This window comes from Zalophus californianus, chromosome 5, assembly GCF_009762305.2.
Source record: "Zalophus californianus isolate mZalCal1 chromosome 5, mZalCal1.pri.v2, whole genome shotgun sequence".
Classification (NCBI taxonomy): Eukaryota; Metazoa; Chordata; class Mammalia; order Carnivora; family Otariidae; genus Zalophus; species Zalophus californianus.
Window position 1 is genome coordinate 28,621,665 of NC_045599.1, and position 16,856 is coordinate 28,638,520.

Below are 16,856 nucleotides of genomic sequence, written 5' to 3' on the forward strand. Positions count from 1 at the left end.
CAACTGACCAATATAGGAGTAACGGGGTTGGGAAAATCTCCATTCAGCAGTCATTGTAATAATAATAATTCAAGCAAAACTAATTAATTAAAATGGTTTCAAATTAAAAATTAAAACAATATACCTGCATGTGATGACATGCCAGGCCTTGTTCTTTGCTATAATTCAGAACAGACTGAGATGGGAGGCACTGTTTGTTTCTGCCCTGAATGGTCACAGGCTCCTTTTTTCCAAGTTTCTTTTCATCTGTGTGATGCTGTGCTTTTTGTGTCTTCGCTGTTGGTGGGTAGCTGTCCCCTTTCTGCTCCTGCCAGTGTGTCACTTGCAGGTCTCCTGATTGTCATGTGCAGTCTGCGCTGGCTGGGATGCCACAGAAACAAGCGTGTCAGGGGCTGCGTCCCTGGCGCTGCACGACTTGCCGTGTAGGGGCGGGGTCTGGGCTTTCGCGAGTGGAGGTTGGGACGTCTCTTTTGTCTGCTCAGATTCCTTGTGGCCTCTTTCCCGGCTCCGAAAATAGTCTGAAAAGGTGAGATTGAGAGTTGGCTCTCAGTTGCCACCACCTTTGGTTTGGGGGAGATACCTGGTCTCTTTGCTTCTAGCAGCGTCGGTTGACAGGTCAGCGTGAGAATGAGCGTCCCCTGCTCAACACTGCAGCCCAGAGGTTGCCGAATGTTAGCAGACTAGCCAACGCCACCTGCAGACTGATGTGTCCACTGACAGCCGCTTGTAGGTGAAGGGTGACTTCAGGGGTGCCTTCCAGGAAAACACCAGTCGATGATTCTTCGTTGTTACAAGCTGAGTAATGGTCTGTCACACCTCCAGGCCCAGACCGTTTTGCCATTTCTTCGCTTGCCAGTCCACACATTCCACAACACTCTTTGTTTGCATGTTGGCTGGGCCCCTGTGAGCCCCAAAGCTGTGTCTCTCCTTCCTTCTCGGGGCCTGGGAGAGAGGTGGTTGGGAGAGCAGATCCCCAAGACAGCTGTCATCTCTGCAGACCACAGTGCCGGGGGCACCTTTGGGCTTGGGGATTTGGGCAGGACAGATGGCCTTGGGCTCTGGGAAGCTGTCCCAGGAAGTTCAGTTTACCACACACAAATGGACGTTCATCATCCTGGAGCTGGAAATTCGGTTTCTGGACTCATTTTTATGTGCTATTTATGTTGGCCACTGTCCTTGGAACAACCTTGGCCAGCCGAGGGTTGAGGGAAATTATGCCTTGTCCACTTGGAGAGGATCATTCAAAAAGGGATGGGTTGGCTGGCCAGGGACTTTTTTGATAGGGTCTGGCATGCCCCTGCTTGTCAGGCCTTGGTTCCGATTTGGGCTGAGTGCTCTCTTGGGAATGGTAGCAGGGGTGTTCCCTGCCATGAGAGGCCCCACAAGTCTGCTTGCATCATGCAGAAGGCACTTTTTTTCCCAAGGAACAACCCTCATGAGCCAAGGAGGGTCTGCCTATGTGGCCTATGCATCAGAGCCTTTGCAAGGCTCTCCTTGCTTCTTCCAGGTCACATGGATTTGAGAAGCACCTGCTCTCTGTGTACACCCCTATACCAGGCCCAGGCACATTTAGCCCTGTGTGATAGAAACCACAGGCTGGGAGGTAGTGCTCTGCCAAGAGAATGAGACAGTGTATGCGGACGTTTCCCCTTTCCCTTTTGGAGCCCACTGTCTTTATCTGTCATTGAGGGGGCCAGATCAGAGGCCCTTGAGGTTTTCCTGCAGATGGTATAATACCTGCAAGGACAGCTGCCTGTCAATTCTCCTCGGTAAAGGGTATAAGTATTTGTTGCCATATGGAGACCCCTTGGCATGGAGCTCATACGGGGCGCTGGCGACATATAAGATCTTTCCTTTGTCTTTGGAGTTAATGCAGTTTCCCTGTAATATGTCTCTGTGCAAATTTTTTTAAATCCTACTTGGGATGCACTGGGCTGCCTAAAGCTGAGGCTTAACACCTTTTTACCAATTCTGGAAAAGTGTCTGTCAGTATTTCTTTTATTTAGGAAGTCTCATGAGCTATATCATAAATAAAGTTTCCCTTTCTTCCATTTAGTTTTTCAGGGAAATACTTAAGCCAGAAACATGTACATTTCGCTCATAGATTTGAGCGTTGGCTCTGGTGGCCCCACTCCACGCTAAGGGTCAGGTTCACATCTGGTCCACGTGGTACTTGTCTCAGGACCCAAGCGGAAGGGGCAGCAAGTACCTGGGCGGATTCTCAGGCACATGAGAGGCCAAGACAGACTACATACAGCAGCACATCTAACCTCGGCCTATGTCACGTCTACTCAGATTCCGCTGGCCAACGGACATGCCATGGCCCGGCCCCAAAGAGCGGGTGGAAAGTCCACTTCACTCAAGGAGGGGGTTGAGAAGAGATGATTATCGGCTGAACACTAATACCCTCTACCACAGACTGTCCTCCTAGGCACAGATACTCACTTGAAGACTCCAACAAAAGGCACTTCCTCATTCCCCAAGACAGTGCCCAGGTTTCATCCAGCCATCACAACAAGCTCAGGATCTTGTAACCGACATCATTTCTCTTGGTCCAGAGGCCTGTGAGCTGAAGGGACAAGTATTTGCACTCCCCACCCCTCAGAAATTCCCCTACACAATATGCAGTTCTTCGAAGAGCAGGGACAAAGTAACCACAATTATCATTCAGCTATTACTGAAAAGTGGAAGAACGGGAGGCCCCAAGCAGTGGTCCAGGGTCGTCTTGCTCCTGGGAAAACGCCCTGAGATCCCCCTCTCATGGGGTTAGGCAGTGTCCCTGGATGAGGCCCTCGTTCCACTCTCTCGGTGCACCGGCCGGGTCCGCAGCAAAAATACCTGCTGCTATAGCTCCAAAAAATATATATATTTTTTCCTCGGGGGTCTGCAGGTCTTCTGTTCTGCTCCAGGCTGTGGGCCAGGTTCAGGTGGTTGTACTCAGGGGTCCCCAGGTTGAAGGGCAGCTGCTGTCTAGGGCATGCTTCTCTCGTGGTGTGTCCCAGAGTGGGAGCCCCGCTAATCATTCTTTAAGCATTTCTCTCATTTCTCTGCTCCCCGGCCCATTCTATCTCTGGGCCACTTTGTGAGTTCTTTCTTTACATCTTTTCCAGTTCATTAATTCTGGTGCCAGCTGTATTTATTTATTAGGTCTCTGATTTCTGATTTCATTTTCCGTTTCTAGAAATTCTAGTTGATCGTTTTTCAAGTATGCCTGGTCAGTTTTGAAATTCTCTTTTTCCATTGGGTTTAAGCTTATAGGCCTTATTTCATATTTCATATGTGTAGACTGGCCCTTGGGGGTCAATTTTGCTGCCCTTCCTGCTGACTCTCACTCACAATGGCTTCTTTCCTTGGATATTTGGTCATTTTTCATGGCGAGCTCATATTTAGCCGATTGTCATCTGCAAAATTCCTGAGGGCCTGGGCTGAGCAGGCGTGCTTTCCGAGAGATTGTGTGAATGCTCATTCGTGGTGTCCAGGGATGCCATCCGCCTGAAATCACTTGAAATCTACCTGTCTGCTTGGAGTTCCCCGGACCAAGGAGCTGTTGTAAGTTCACCCGAGTGAAGGCAGGCTTGAGTCACGTGCTCCCATGGGACACTCCCTGGGTATTTCTCCCTCAGAACCGAGGCTGGACACGGCCATGTATCCTGGTGGGCTCCTTTTCCAGTGAGTGGACTGGAGGAGGTATAGCGTCCAAAGTTCTAGGTCCGGGCAGAGGTTCTAGTTTAGACCTCCCCTGTTTTGTGGGCCAAAGGTTTTTTTCTGCTTCTGGGATTAGCTGATGCCCCCAGGGCATCTGTGCTTTCAGGACTCACATGGTGTGGGCATCTTCAGTGTGAACTTTTAGCCCTGTAGATTTCCCACACCTGTTTCCCCGCCCGCCCGCCTGCCCTCCCTCCCTTCCTTCTTTTCACCTTTGATTAGTCTTTGCATTTAAATTTCTGTTTATTGTGTCTTACCCAGCATATCTGGATGTTTATGGTGGGAGGCTGGCCTACCGCGTTGCCAGGGGCTGGAGGCCTCCCTCTCTAGTATATTTATCGCAGTCCTCCCTGAGCACACAGCACACCCTGTTTTTTTGAGGCCTTGGAGGGCTCAGCCCTGGACTCAGCCCAGGGGCCATCCAGGGCAAAGACAAGACCCAATTTCCCTGTATGAGGTTCTTGTCAGAGAGAGGACAGGGCACACAGACACAAGGAGGTAAAGAGGAAATGATCACCATGCATTTATTGAGCACCAACTATGTGCCAGATCCCGTGTCAGTGCCATGTCTGTCTCCTCATGGCATCTTATTTGATCGTCACGTGAATATTTTGAAAGGCTCAGAAATGTCAAGCGAGATACTCAAGGTCTCACCTCAAGCCCTGTAGACTGGGCTGAGAAGCCAGGTCTACCCCCTTCTCTCTGTCCTGTGCTTCTTCAGAAGACAAGGTACAGGTGGGCCCGACTGTCTGGGGCAGGTGCATGGGGCGCTGTGTGACCCTTCAGGAACCACTCTGTATACCTTGTGGGTCGGAGCGTGTGTGTCGAACCTGGTGGTGGGCATCAGTGAGTGGGGGCTTAGAGTGGATTTCCCCTTCCCTTTTCGTGATGGTTGTAGAAGTTCCAAAGGAATAGACAAGTAAATGTCTTAAATGGGGTGTGGGGATACCGTACTATATGCGAGGGCAGGGGGCTGTGGTGTGGTTGGGGCCAGAGGGGCTGTCAAGCCTCAGTCTTTGAAGCCTGTATCTGGAGCCCCTGGTGACCCAAGCATGGACGCTTTGGGTTGAGAGACAGGTGCGTATGTGTGGATGGGGACTTGGCTGTGAGGCCATGCTCCAGACTCTTCACAGATCTAGCTGCCATGTTGCTGGGTTGCTCCCAAACATTACCTGCCAGGACTCGCTGGAACCAGGACCCCTGGTTAGTTGTGTTTTTAATGAAGAGTCATTCCCAAGGATGGCAACAGCTTCAGCATACAAGTCCAAACTTAAATCTTCTCTCCCAACCCAGTGGTGTTTGCTTACACCTATTCCAGTGAGAAAGTCCCGTTTCCTGTCTTCTCCCTGGCACGGCCCCCAGTCTCCGTGCAGCCACTGAGAGGTAAGGCTCTACCAGATGCTGGGGGCAGGGCAGAAAGAAGCTGCTCCTCAGGGCACATGGGGGCCCGGTGCTGTGCCCCACCACTGTCCCAGTCAGCGGGGACAAGAGCCTGTCATGCAGGGAAGTGTTCCAGGACAGCTCAGCTGCCCCACGCAGAGCCTGGAGCTGACCATCAGTTCAAAAAGGCTTTCTGGCCCAGCTGCCTGCAAGCTGGGACCTCTGGGCAGCGTTCTGGAATGGGAAGGGATCGCCAGGGCAAGGTGGGGAGCAGAACGGTTAAGAAAGTGGACACTGGAGTCAGACAGACCTGGATTCAGGTCCTGGTTCTGTCACTAGCTTGTGACCTCGGGCACGTTCCTTAACTTCTCAAAGCCTCAGTTTCCCCACCCGTGAGAATGTGAGTAACAACAGTGCCCGCTTCTGTGTTGCTGCCAAGGGCCTTCCACGCAGGCCCTGACACATGGTGAGCAGCCAGGAAATGCCCCCTGTGGTTGTCATTGCCGTTCGTGTTGAAGGGACCCCGGAGTCCTTGGCACTGGGTGGTGTTGGCTCTGGTCTGAGTGGCAAGAGGAAAGCCTAGATGAAAGAGCCCAGGCATTTAGAGTTTTGGTGTAGAAACTGAGTGGCCAGTGTTGGTGTGGTTGTGGCCCTCCAGCTCTGGGAGGAGGCCACCTGTCGGCCCAGGGGGGTGACCTGGTGGTTGAAGAGGAATGACCCCTCCCTCAGAGCTCTCTCTGGAAACCTGGCAAGTGAAACCCGTGCTCCCCACTCAGATGGGCCGGTGTGCCCCGTCTTGCCTGGTGAGTCCCTCCTGGGAGGTCAGGGAGGCTGCCATTAGGCACCCATGCCTCAACATGATTTGGGTTTGCAGTCCACCGCTCTTCAGCCGCGTTTCTCTCTGGGTTTCCTGCCTCTTCCCTTGCTACTGGCTGGCACTTGAGATGTTCGCCTTCACGAGTTTGCATTTCCTTCAGGGTTATGTCTAGTAGCACGTAAGGAGCAAAAAGAAAGGAGGATAATCATGACCGACAGGGAATGGTGCCCCTTCTTTCCTACAGAGTCACGACTGTGAGCTTTGTGACAACTCTTTCTCTCCCTTTGGTTGCTTTCGTCAGTAATTTCTGGCTCTGTGTCTGTGCTCCGGAGAGCGGAAGCTCCCAGAAAGGTGAGCGCCAGCCAAGAGACGGGTGCCGCGTGCCGTCAGAGAACCTCAGGGGGATCTCACTCCACGTTCATGACTGTATAGAAAGCCACAATGGCCATGGGATCTGTGAGCTTTTTTCAGAAATGGCTTTGGCATCCTCAGGGAGCAAGCGCTAAACCACCACCCCTTACGGAAGTGAGCCTACAACTGGCAACGGGCTTTGTTGAGCGGAACTGTCAGGTTGTGGGGATGGAGAGGGGGTGAGGGTAGAAGTGGACAGCTTTGGGGTTTTGCTTTATTTAAGGCTTCCGGAATCTTCCATGAACATCTTCTTTGCCCATAGAGGGCCTCCTCCCAGGACCTGGTGGATCCACACATCCCTGGACATTTTAACAACCTAGGAAAACAAATCAGCTCTCTATCCAAAGAGGGATTGAGCACAGACAATTACGACGGGATTGAGGCATTTCAAGGCTGTTACAAAGGAGGCTGAGGCAAAGACAAGAAGGCGGAGAGACGGAGACAGTGCTGCTTAATTCTCAGCACTGACACGGGACTGGTCACTGGCTCTGGAGCAGACCCTCTGCACCCAGACCTCAGTTTCTCTATCTGCTACCGGGACATTGCTACGGGTCCATCCACTTCTGACTTGTAGCATTCATTGATTCCACGCTTGAACATTGCTCCAGGCCCATGCTCTGCATGACTTCACACTGAGGAGTTCTCGATCCATTCAGAAACAAAGAGAAACTATTTTGTGAATGATTGAAAAAAATTCTCTTAGAAAGCAAGAATTCCCTAAGGGCTGGTTAGCAGAGAGTCCTCAGAATTCGCAGAGAGATACCAATCATCCCGATAATTCCGGACCAGGATGTGGCAGAGAGATGCCACCTCTTTGAAGGGGATGCCAGGCCGCCTTGGCTCCTGCCTACAATCCCTCCCCACCCCACCCCTCCCTGAGTGCACAGCCAGAGGGCTCCTGTCTGCCTGGCCTCCGTGGGCCGGGATGCAGCAGGGGCTGAGAAGGAGCTCTTGAGAAGGAGCCACAATTAATAACTGCCCCTGCACTGAGGGGCAGCAGATAATAAATTGGCCCCACGCACTGAACCAATTCCCTGCAGCCCTGGAAACATTGCAGTCCACCCCCTCTCTGCCATCACTAACTGAAACGAAGAAACAACACTCAACCATGATGCTGAAATTAAAATAATTGCTTTGTAGATTTGCTGAGTACAAAATTCTAGGTAGGTTTCTTGACCCTAAGTTTTTCTCGCTGATTTAGGGGCCTCCTTGCCTCCGCGGCCTGGGGTGCTTTACATTCCAGCGTTGATGGTTGTGGCCTGGAGTCTAAAAGAGCTGGGATTGAACCCAGTTCTGTGTCTGTCTCCCATGTGACCTTGGGTCAGTCACTGAATCTTCTCAGTTCCCTTGTTCTCAGAAAGGGGAGAAGGGGATCTTGCTCACAGAGCTATTAGGGCGCTGAGCTGCCATTTATTGAGTACTTGCTGTATGCCAAGCACATGGACTATGTCATTTAGTATTTTCAGTAACCTCGTGGTGGCGGGGGTGGGGTGTGTGGAAGGGTAGTATTGTTCCTATTTTATAGATAAATTGTAGGCTCAGAGAAGCCAAGTGATGCACCCAAGACCACAGCTGGTAACTCCAAGGAGCATGATCGCAGGCATGAACCCTAGATTCCCATGACCTGAGTGTGATGGCAGGCAGGCAGACGGCCTCCTTGGGGATTGTTCCAGGGTAAGGCCAGGCAGGAGAAGGCCCTCGTGGGGGGTCCCCAAGCAGTCTCTTTCTCTTCCTCCTGGGCAGGCAGGCCTCTCTGGAGGTTGAGCCCAGATCCTGGATCCTGGAGGACGGCACAGGGTTGCTGAGATTTAAGGAGTAAGTTCAAAGCAGAAAGGAAGCTCTCTTTAAAAAGAAGGTCAGTGTGAGTGTCGGGGCCAAAGGAGGATGGTTGAGAATTCCTAGTAAAACTTTATAGCTTCCGTGTCTCCGCTCCTCTAAATCTTCCCATGAAAACTGCGCATCTGGGGGGCCGTCTCGGCCGAGTGAGGGCAGGAGCCACCCATTAGCCCGGCCAGGCGGGGCTTTCCGGCTTCATTAGTGGCCATGCATGGCCCCGGTGGACGGTGGCCTGCTAATTGGGGGCCACCACGCTGCAGGCCCACCGGGAGGAGACGTGGCTGGCAGAGCCCGCGGGACCTGGGAGGGCCCTGCCGTGGCCCGCCCGCCCTGCTGGCCTGCATCTGGGCAGAGGAAGCTCCGCTCTTGTCCCTTTTATGCGTATTGACTTAGTGGAGTGCAAACATGTTAAAAGTTCACTTTCTCCTTTATAGGAGTCTATAAAAAGGCTCTTAAACTGGAGTCCTAGGGCTTGAGCGAGACAAATGTAGGATTGGGCCTTGGGGAGGGTATAGTCCATCCCCCTGCCTTCAGCACAGAGGTGTGAGCCCATTTCGGATGTTGCTTCAGCTTGAAGTCTTCAAGCCCCGGCTTGGCTGGTCCAGCCACAGCGGACTCGTGCCAGTGGGCACAGGGCTCCGGATGGGGGAGCTGCCCAGGTGTTCTGCTTCTGGTGAGTCCCTGCGGAAGGCTGGCTGGCCTCCGTGGCCCTCTGGGATGTGAGAGCCAGAGAGGTGGCCTTGCCCAGGGCCTGTGGGGGTGCCTGAGATCCTGGAGTCTCTAAGCAAGCCCAGGAAAGGAAATGTCCCAGGTCCCCAGTGTCTGGCTAAGTGAGTTTGTGATAATCGTCCCTGGTGACTTGGATCCGGGGACGGCCTGCTGGGGTGGGGAAAAGGGTGGAGGCCCAGGATGGAGTTGTACCTCTGGTGTCCTTGGGTGGTCTCTGGAGCCACAGAGCCCACAGTACCCCCTGTCCATATAAAATGCTCCCTTTAAAGAGTGACTTGGTAATCAGCTGATGAACCCTGGGGTCAAGTCTTGGGAGGCAGTGTGCAGGCTTTGGGAAATTGCTTTTGCTCCTCAGCCCTTAGTTTCTCCATCTGTCAGGTTGGGGGCCTGTCCTTGCCCCACCTGCCTGCCTCTCGGGGTTGTTTCGAGGCTGCAGTGGGGGAGGAGTGTTTGGGAATAGTGGGAGAGGTGCTTTGTGGCCCACAGGGGCCTGATCTGTAGAAGGTGACCCTGGCTCAGGGTTTAGCACCTGGTGCGCCTTTGCTTCATGAATGGCTGATGGATGGGTTAGTGAATGAATATGCTGGTGCTCACCCCAAGGGCCGGGCCGGTCACCCTGTCCTGCTTACTGTGTCTCGGTGTATTCCTTAGCTGCGGCTTTGGGCAAGAAGGTATGAGCTGGTCCTGCTCACGGGCACACACCGTGGGGCGTCGCCCTGACACCTGCCGTCTCTCTGGGCCTTGCTGACCTGGCCCCTGCCTAGGGCTGTGCTCTCTGAAGGGGTTTGGCAGCACAGCTGGGGCCTCCAGCCCTTGTCTCCCCACATGGTGCCTGGGCCTAGTGAGCAGGTCCCTCTGGGCACTGGGGGTGGAGGGTGGAGTGAGGGCAGCCACAGTGGTCAGCAGCAGCCTTCACGGCCTGTCCAGTGCAAGGAATTCCACGTGGCAACCAAGGACGAGAGTGAGCTTCGGCCCCAGCTTGAACACGTCTGAGCTTTCCTGAGAGCAGCAAGTGTTCAAAGCTAAGTGAAAGGCAGAAGGCAGACAGATACCTTCTGGAAAGGACAGTCTGGGTGCAAATCTCATCAAAGCATAGGAGGTTAGCGTGGGTTCTGCACCTGAGGGGCAGGCTGGCTTTGAAGTCCGAGCTGGTCTTGCCTCTCTACCTTGCGTCAATTCCTTAGTCGCCCTGAGTCCATTTTGTCATGAGTAAGGTGGGGATATGTCACTAACTGTAGAGTATTTGGGGGGACTTTAATGCAGTGAATGTGAGGCACCCTGTCCAGTGTCTAAAACACAGGACTGTTCAATACATGGATGTTATTGTTTCTACCACCACGATTAGCAATCACCGTCTTTATCACTTTTGGTAGCCTAGAGCCATTTGCTGGTAGACATGCCCTGGCCATGGTTTTTACTCCGTACACTAAATTAAATGGTATGAAAAGCTTGAAGTGTCTTTCTGGAGAGCTCCACAAACTGAGGTTCTAGAACAATGCTGCCCAATACAGTAGCCACCAGCCACATGAGTCTGCTGAGTGCTTTAAAATGTGACGAGTGAAAATGAGGAACTGAATTTTAAAATTTTACTTCATTTTAATAGCCTTATGTGGTTCATATCTATCAAATTGGACAGCACAGTTCTAGAAGATTTCCTGTGAACTGGATACTGCCTAGCTCTTCTCTGAGCTGTGTCAGTAGCAGATGGAGAAGGGTTTGTCAATAATTCCAGCACCTTCAGCTACATACAGTAAAGGTTGGGTTAGAACTGTACATGGTATTGGTAACCACCTGGCCAGGGTCTCTTGAACTTGGCCCACATAGAGATGGGCTAACTCTCAAAAACACTGACCATGGCCAGAGTTTGGATGTTAGCCATGGAGGTCCATGGCTTCTAACCTCTATGGGAATCAGAGCAACAGAAAGAATAGTTCACATTTCTTTATGTATTTGTCCCTGACACCATGCTGCCAACTCTATTTTACAGGCAAGGAGACCCCACCCTCAAGAGGTGGGGTGACTTGTCTAGCCCCTTCGTCCCTTCTGTGTTCCTCAGACCACAGAAACAGAGGACCAGCCAGTTTTCATACTGGCGGAATGCCAGAGGACGGCTCAAGGTCATGGGCCGTGGAGTACTGTTCTCCCAGCCGGAACGGGAAGTAGTTTCCCATTTTATATAGAATGGAAGAATGAAGGCTCACAGGGGCCAGGGAACCTGCCCTGATCCCACAGGGACTTGGTCAGTCCTCCAGGGGCAGGACGGTGCTCAGGGGCTGCTGGTCCCCGAGCCTGCTTCTCCCATCACCCGAGTCCTCGCCGCCACCGTGCTCCGACTTCCTGTGGCTGCTGTCGGAGTGGACAGGCCACGGCGCAGGGCACGGCCGCCCCAACCGGAGCTCGGGCTGGGCCCAGAGTGGGGTGGTCCTGCCTCAGTGGGGCGGGGTGTGTTGGTTGGTGGGGGCGGGGGGGGGCGACAGCTGACAGCCTTAATAGGCACATTGTCCCCTTGCTGCCGAGAGCGCCGCCTGGCCACTTCCTCACACGCGGCGCGCTGGATGAGCTCATGTCTGAGGCTGCGGGCGGCGCGGGGCAGCGGGGCTTGGCTGCAAAGGAGGCCCGGGGCCGGCGGAGCGCGCGCGGCCTGGGGCCGGCAGAGTCGTGAAGCAGAACGTTGTAATGAGTGACGCCGGCTGGATTTATGGGGCTGCGCACGTGCGCCTGGCCTTCCTGCGAGGGCCTCCGCTCGGGAACAAAAACAAGTCCTGGCCCAAGCTCGGCGCGACTGGGTCTTAACAAGAGCCCACTAATTACTGGAAGGCCCCGGCCAGGTCCCCAGCCTGTGGAGGAGCAGAGCTCGGGGCTGGTTTGTGTGTCAGCGGAGGCTTTGCCAGAGTCCTTGGTCTCTACTCGGGAGGCCCAGCCGGAAGCCTGAGGCCTGCCACTTGCTGACGATGGCATTGCATAAGCCACTGACCTCCTCGCTTTTCCTCATCTGTAAAATGGGGCAGTATCCCCTTGGAGGCCACTGGGAGACAGCGTGAGAGAACGAACAACAGTTGACTTCGCAGTTTCCCATTCCTGGTTCTGAATCCCGGTCCTGTCAGCTTCTGCTGTGTGGCTTGGCCAAGTAACTTGACCTCTCTGAGCCTCGCTCCCTCGCCTAGAAAGTGGGGATCAGAATGCTCATTTTGCGGGGTGGTGAGGAGGATTTGAGCGGCGAGCGCGCGCCGACTCCTCAGTGAACCTGGTGCTCACGCCACTGCCACCATGCACGGTCCCGTCTGGCTGTGCCGTGACTGTGGCTTTCTGCCCCGAGCGTGGAAGTGGCAGACGGGTTCTTGAAGGCCCTGTGTCTTTGTGACTCTACTCCTGTGCTGTGGTGTCCAGGCAGCAGAGGGTCAGACCCATCCTGTCAGGGGCCCGCGTGTCCCTGGTGCTCTTTGTGCTGGGACAAGAGCCCGACAGTGCCAGAACCCGGGCCTTGGGCCGGGCGGGCAGCAGGACTTGGCCCTCCTGTCCTAGGGCCGGGGCTGTGAGAGAGGGGTTCCTGAGTCGGGCTTGTGTGCTGGGCAATCAGGAAATGCCGCCGGGGGCCCCTGCCAAGGACACCTGCCCTGGGGCCAGCGCCCTCGCCTGCAGGGCCTGGCACGCAGGCAAGGAGCTCTTGGCTGCAGGAACTCAGAGGTCTCTCCTGAAAGCATTTTCTACCGTTTTCCCTGTTTATTGGTATCGTGGATTTAGCATCTAGCCAGAAAGTTCCCATGACCACTCCCTTTTCAAATCAAGAGCCAAAGAAAGCAGAAACACCAGATGCCATGAGATCCGGGCTGTGGTTAGCAGTGTGGCAAGAGTGTGCTGAGCTGGGGCCTGGTGCCAACATCAGACTCCACTCTGAAGCCACCATGTGCCCACACAAAGCCAGAGATCCGGCGGGGTGGGACTCCTGGCTGACTCGTATAGGGCTGGAGTGTCAGCAGTGATGGTGTTCTCCCCGGTCTTCTCACGGCCTTCTCTGAGTTCGGCTCTGCCTGGTGACTAGCCCTTGTGGTCCTGGTGGACTCAGCTCAAGCGTGATTCACGTAACCACTGAGAGCACACCCCTTCCTGCCCTAGGCCTTTGGGGCGAGTCACCGAGGGTGCTGTACAAAGGTCCTGGTCCCTGGCCTTGCCAAGGGCAGGGTTTCCTTCACTTGCTCACTGCTGCGTGCCCAGGGCCTTGTTGGGTGCTGGGCCCAGAGGGCTCAGGGAATCTGTGCAAATGAATGATACTCCCTGTGTGATGGGGAGACAGCCTTGTCAGCACACGACAGCTGCCCAGGAGGCACAGGGCTGTGGCTGGGGGTGTGCGGAGTGCCCCGAGTGAGGGCATCTAGCCCAGAGAGCGATGGGATCAGGGAGAGCTCCTTGGAGGATGTGGCAGGGAGGTCTAAGAGCAGAGACCTGAAGGGTTGAGCAGGATTACAAATACAAGGTGGCAGAGGCGTGTTCCAGGCTGAGGAACTGGCGTACACAGAGTCCTGAAAGCAAGATAAGAGTGGCCGGAAACAGAATCCATACTGGCGGAAGGAGAGGCAGAGGTGGAAAGGTGAGGCCGGTGAGGCCGAGCAGGCTCCCTCGGAGCCTAGGCCCACAGCAACTTCAGAAGGCAGCTTCTGAACTTGCATGGGTCCCTCCTTCCTTACCCGTTCTGCAGATGGAGACGCTGCACCATCACCCAGGGCGTGGTGAGGACTGAGGCAGCCGTGTGCATGTCCGTGTCTTGCAGGCTGTAAAGGGCTGAGTGGGTGATGGTTTTGGGTGCTGGGGTGATGAGGCCACTTGAGGCCAAGGAGGGCTCAGGAGAGGTCCACCTGCCAAGAGAGGTCTCTCGGGTGTCACGCTCCCTCGAGGGAAGTTTGAGCATCACCGCAGTTGTTTGGACTTGCCTGTAATTACATCCTGGACAGGCTGTCAGTGGCTGTGGGCAAGTGTATCCTACACTAAGGGAAAGTTCCTCACCGTTGGCCGCCCCCCTCGCCCACGGTGGCATTGACCCTACCCGGGATGTGCCACAGGGCCAGGTGAGCTTTCTCCGGGGCTTTGGAGGCTGCCTCGAGGTGGACACCAGAGGCAGGACCTCTGTGGGACCTAACGAGGAGCTGCTGGGGCTCAATTATGCGCCGGCCCCGGCGCCGCGCCGTGTGACTGACAGCTCATTACCCCACTGCCGTTTTGGGCAGTGGAATTTAATCTCCCAGATGGGAAGCAAATCAATTTGCCCATCCACTGCAGCTGAGCCTGCTTGAGGTCTACTCTAATTTATTCTCTTAAGCTTCGGAAGCCGTGCCGTGTCAAGGTACAGAAATATCAGCTTTCCCAGCCAGCCCGGGCTTAGAGTGCACAGGCGGGCATGTTGAGACGGTGGAGCCCGGGGCCTGACTGGGCAGCCGTGGTGGTCAGCCGGGGTCCTGGTGCGGGAGGCTGGGCTCATCACTGCAAGAGTTGTACGTGGGGGATGGAAGTGGCATCGGCGTCCAAGTCATCGAGACCAACGTCGCCTGCCCCAGGGCTCAGGGCCAGAAGGGTCTCCGGCCAGCAAGGCACGGATGACGCGCTTTCGTGCGTTCTAGGGCTGGGTTACCCTACGCTGTGGTTGTGGGTCTGGTTCCAGGGCTTTGGACACAAGATTTGGAGGGTGTCGTTCTGGGACTCTGAGCTTTCTGCCCTCAGTAAAGTGTGGTCAGAAGTCCACAGCCACGGCGGCGACCTTCACCTTGTGACGCTGGGACAGTTTTCAGGGCGATCGGAGGCCTCCTCCCCCGTGATGACATTACCTGTGGCATGTGCGCCAGGGCCCATCATGGCTCCCCCTCGACTTTGGGTGCAGGGCCCCGGCAGACCTTGGAGGGCAGTCTCGGTGCCCCCTGGAAGCATACTCAAGGGGGCTGTTAGCAAAGGTCTGCATTTAACACAGCACAACTGGCCTCTCTGAGGAGAAATTTCAGCAGCTTTGTGGGAGACAGAAGTCCAGATGCTCCCGCTCAAGGTGGACGTTTCTCCGCACGTCCTTCACATCTGCACTCTGCTGACGCACGGCTCTGGAATCTTCTAGATGTGTGTGAGGGACTGTGTGAGAGAGAGAACGTGGGTGTCAGGGGCGTGGAGGGGTGAGAGTCCCTTCGGCGGGAGAAGGGTGTGTGGAGGACAGTGCCTTCCACGGAGAGAGCAGTCGTGAAGCACTCTCTCTCTCTGGAGTTTGACAAAGCGGCCCGGCTGAGTTGATTTTTAGGGGTCAGGGAAAGGCCAATCTATTTACACACCTTTGCTAAGGAGCATGGCGGGGCAGTGATGGGGGCCGGGGTTAATGAGCAGTTTTATTACCTCCTTGTCAGGAGGGTCATGGGATATTATTTTGATATCAGGGGGCCCGCAGAAGCAAACACAACGGGTGAGGTTCTAAATAGAAGAAACGCCAGAGAAAAGGGGGCCTCACCCCTGGCCATTGAGCGTTTCCCTTTCTTCTCAGCCAGGGATGGGCCCAGGACCCTCCTCCCACCCCAGTGCTTTCACGGGGATCCCTCCGGGGCCACACCAAGGCCAGCTCCCAAGATAATGCTGGCCGGTGGCACCGGGCCAGGAAAATTAAACACCGTGGTTGCCAGTGAAGGAAGCAGCCAGGCCACCCCCCGGCCTGCCCAGGGGCACTGACGACACAGCCTGAGTGACAAGTAAGGAAACTGCCTGAGCACTGCCTGCCCCCAGCCCTGACTGGCCCAGTCGGGTCTTCTGCCCTCCAGCCTCGGGACGGGACCGGGATTGGCGAGACTGGACGACAGACCGAAATGACTGCTCCCCTCTTGTTTTCCGGTCTTCGCTTCTCGCCTTTTCTCCGTCAGGGCAGACCGTAGCTGTGACCGAATCTATCCGCCTGACCCTGAACGGGAAGGAGGAATTCTGCCAGATGAACACAGGCACGGACAGACAGCTCCACATACCAGGGGCAGGGCCGGGCTGACGTGGGGTACCTGGCAGCATGTGGGGTGCAGGTCTGGGCTTCTCGGCCCCCGCAGACCCTGTGGCTCCCCCGCCCCCACCCCGGCTGGGGCTGCCACGCCTGTGTGTCGTCTGGCCACTCACCCCCAACCCCTTGTTCTCTTGGCCTAGGAGATTGCAGCCTGTCCTGGGGAGTCCTGGTCTAGGTCTAGGTCATCTGCGGCCCAGAACCCTCCCTGCGTATGGAGCCAGTGAGCTCTCTCCTGAGTCCCTGCGCGTCCAGCAAGCATGGCTCTGGGTCTCCCACTCTGCTGGACAGAGGCACTGTCTAATCTGCCCTTGCAAGAGGCCTCAGTTTGAGGGCTCATTTGTAATAAATACCCAGCAAATCTCGCTGGCCCCTAGATTGCTTTAAATACATATTTCTGCTCGTCTGTCCTCGAACACGTTCTGTTTATGCTGCCAGGGCTGGCCACACGGGACCTGTCAGTGAATAGGCAAGAAGGCCTCTGCCTAACTGGAGCGAAACGTGGGGGTGCATACCAAAGGAGGGGCCACCTTTGGGGGTTCAGATAACATAGAGTGGGGAGAGCTTTGTAGAGTCAGGCAGCTGGGTTCAAATCCTAGCTCCAGCGCTGAGGCCTGTGTGACTTTGGGGAATACGCCTCACCTACAGGGGTGTGTTGTACTTTTCTCATCTGTAAAATAGGGATAGTGTTACCACCATTGCGGGGTTGCCGTGGGAAGTAGCTGAAACGGATGTAGAGGACCAGGGTGTGTTGGGTACACGCACAGTAGTTATCACTGTCACCTTCGTGCCAGTTGGAGCCCTGGAGCTCTGTGAGATCTCAGTTGGGGGAGGCAGAGGCTATTGTCTGGATTATGCAGGGAGGAGCCCCCGCTGCCAAGGGCAAGGACTGCTCCTCAGAAACAAGTTGGGGGGGGGTGTTGTCTGCCTAGTGCCACCACCAGCTCGCAGGGCTGCATGGCCCCCAGGTAGCAGAAT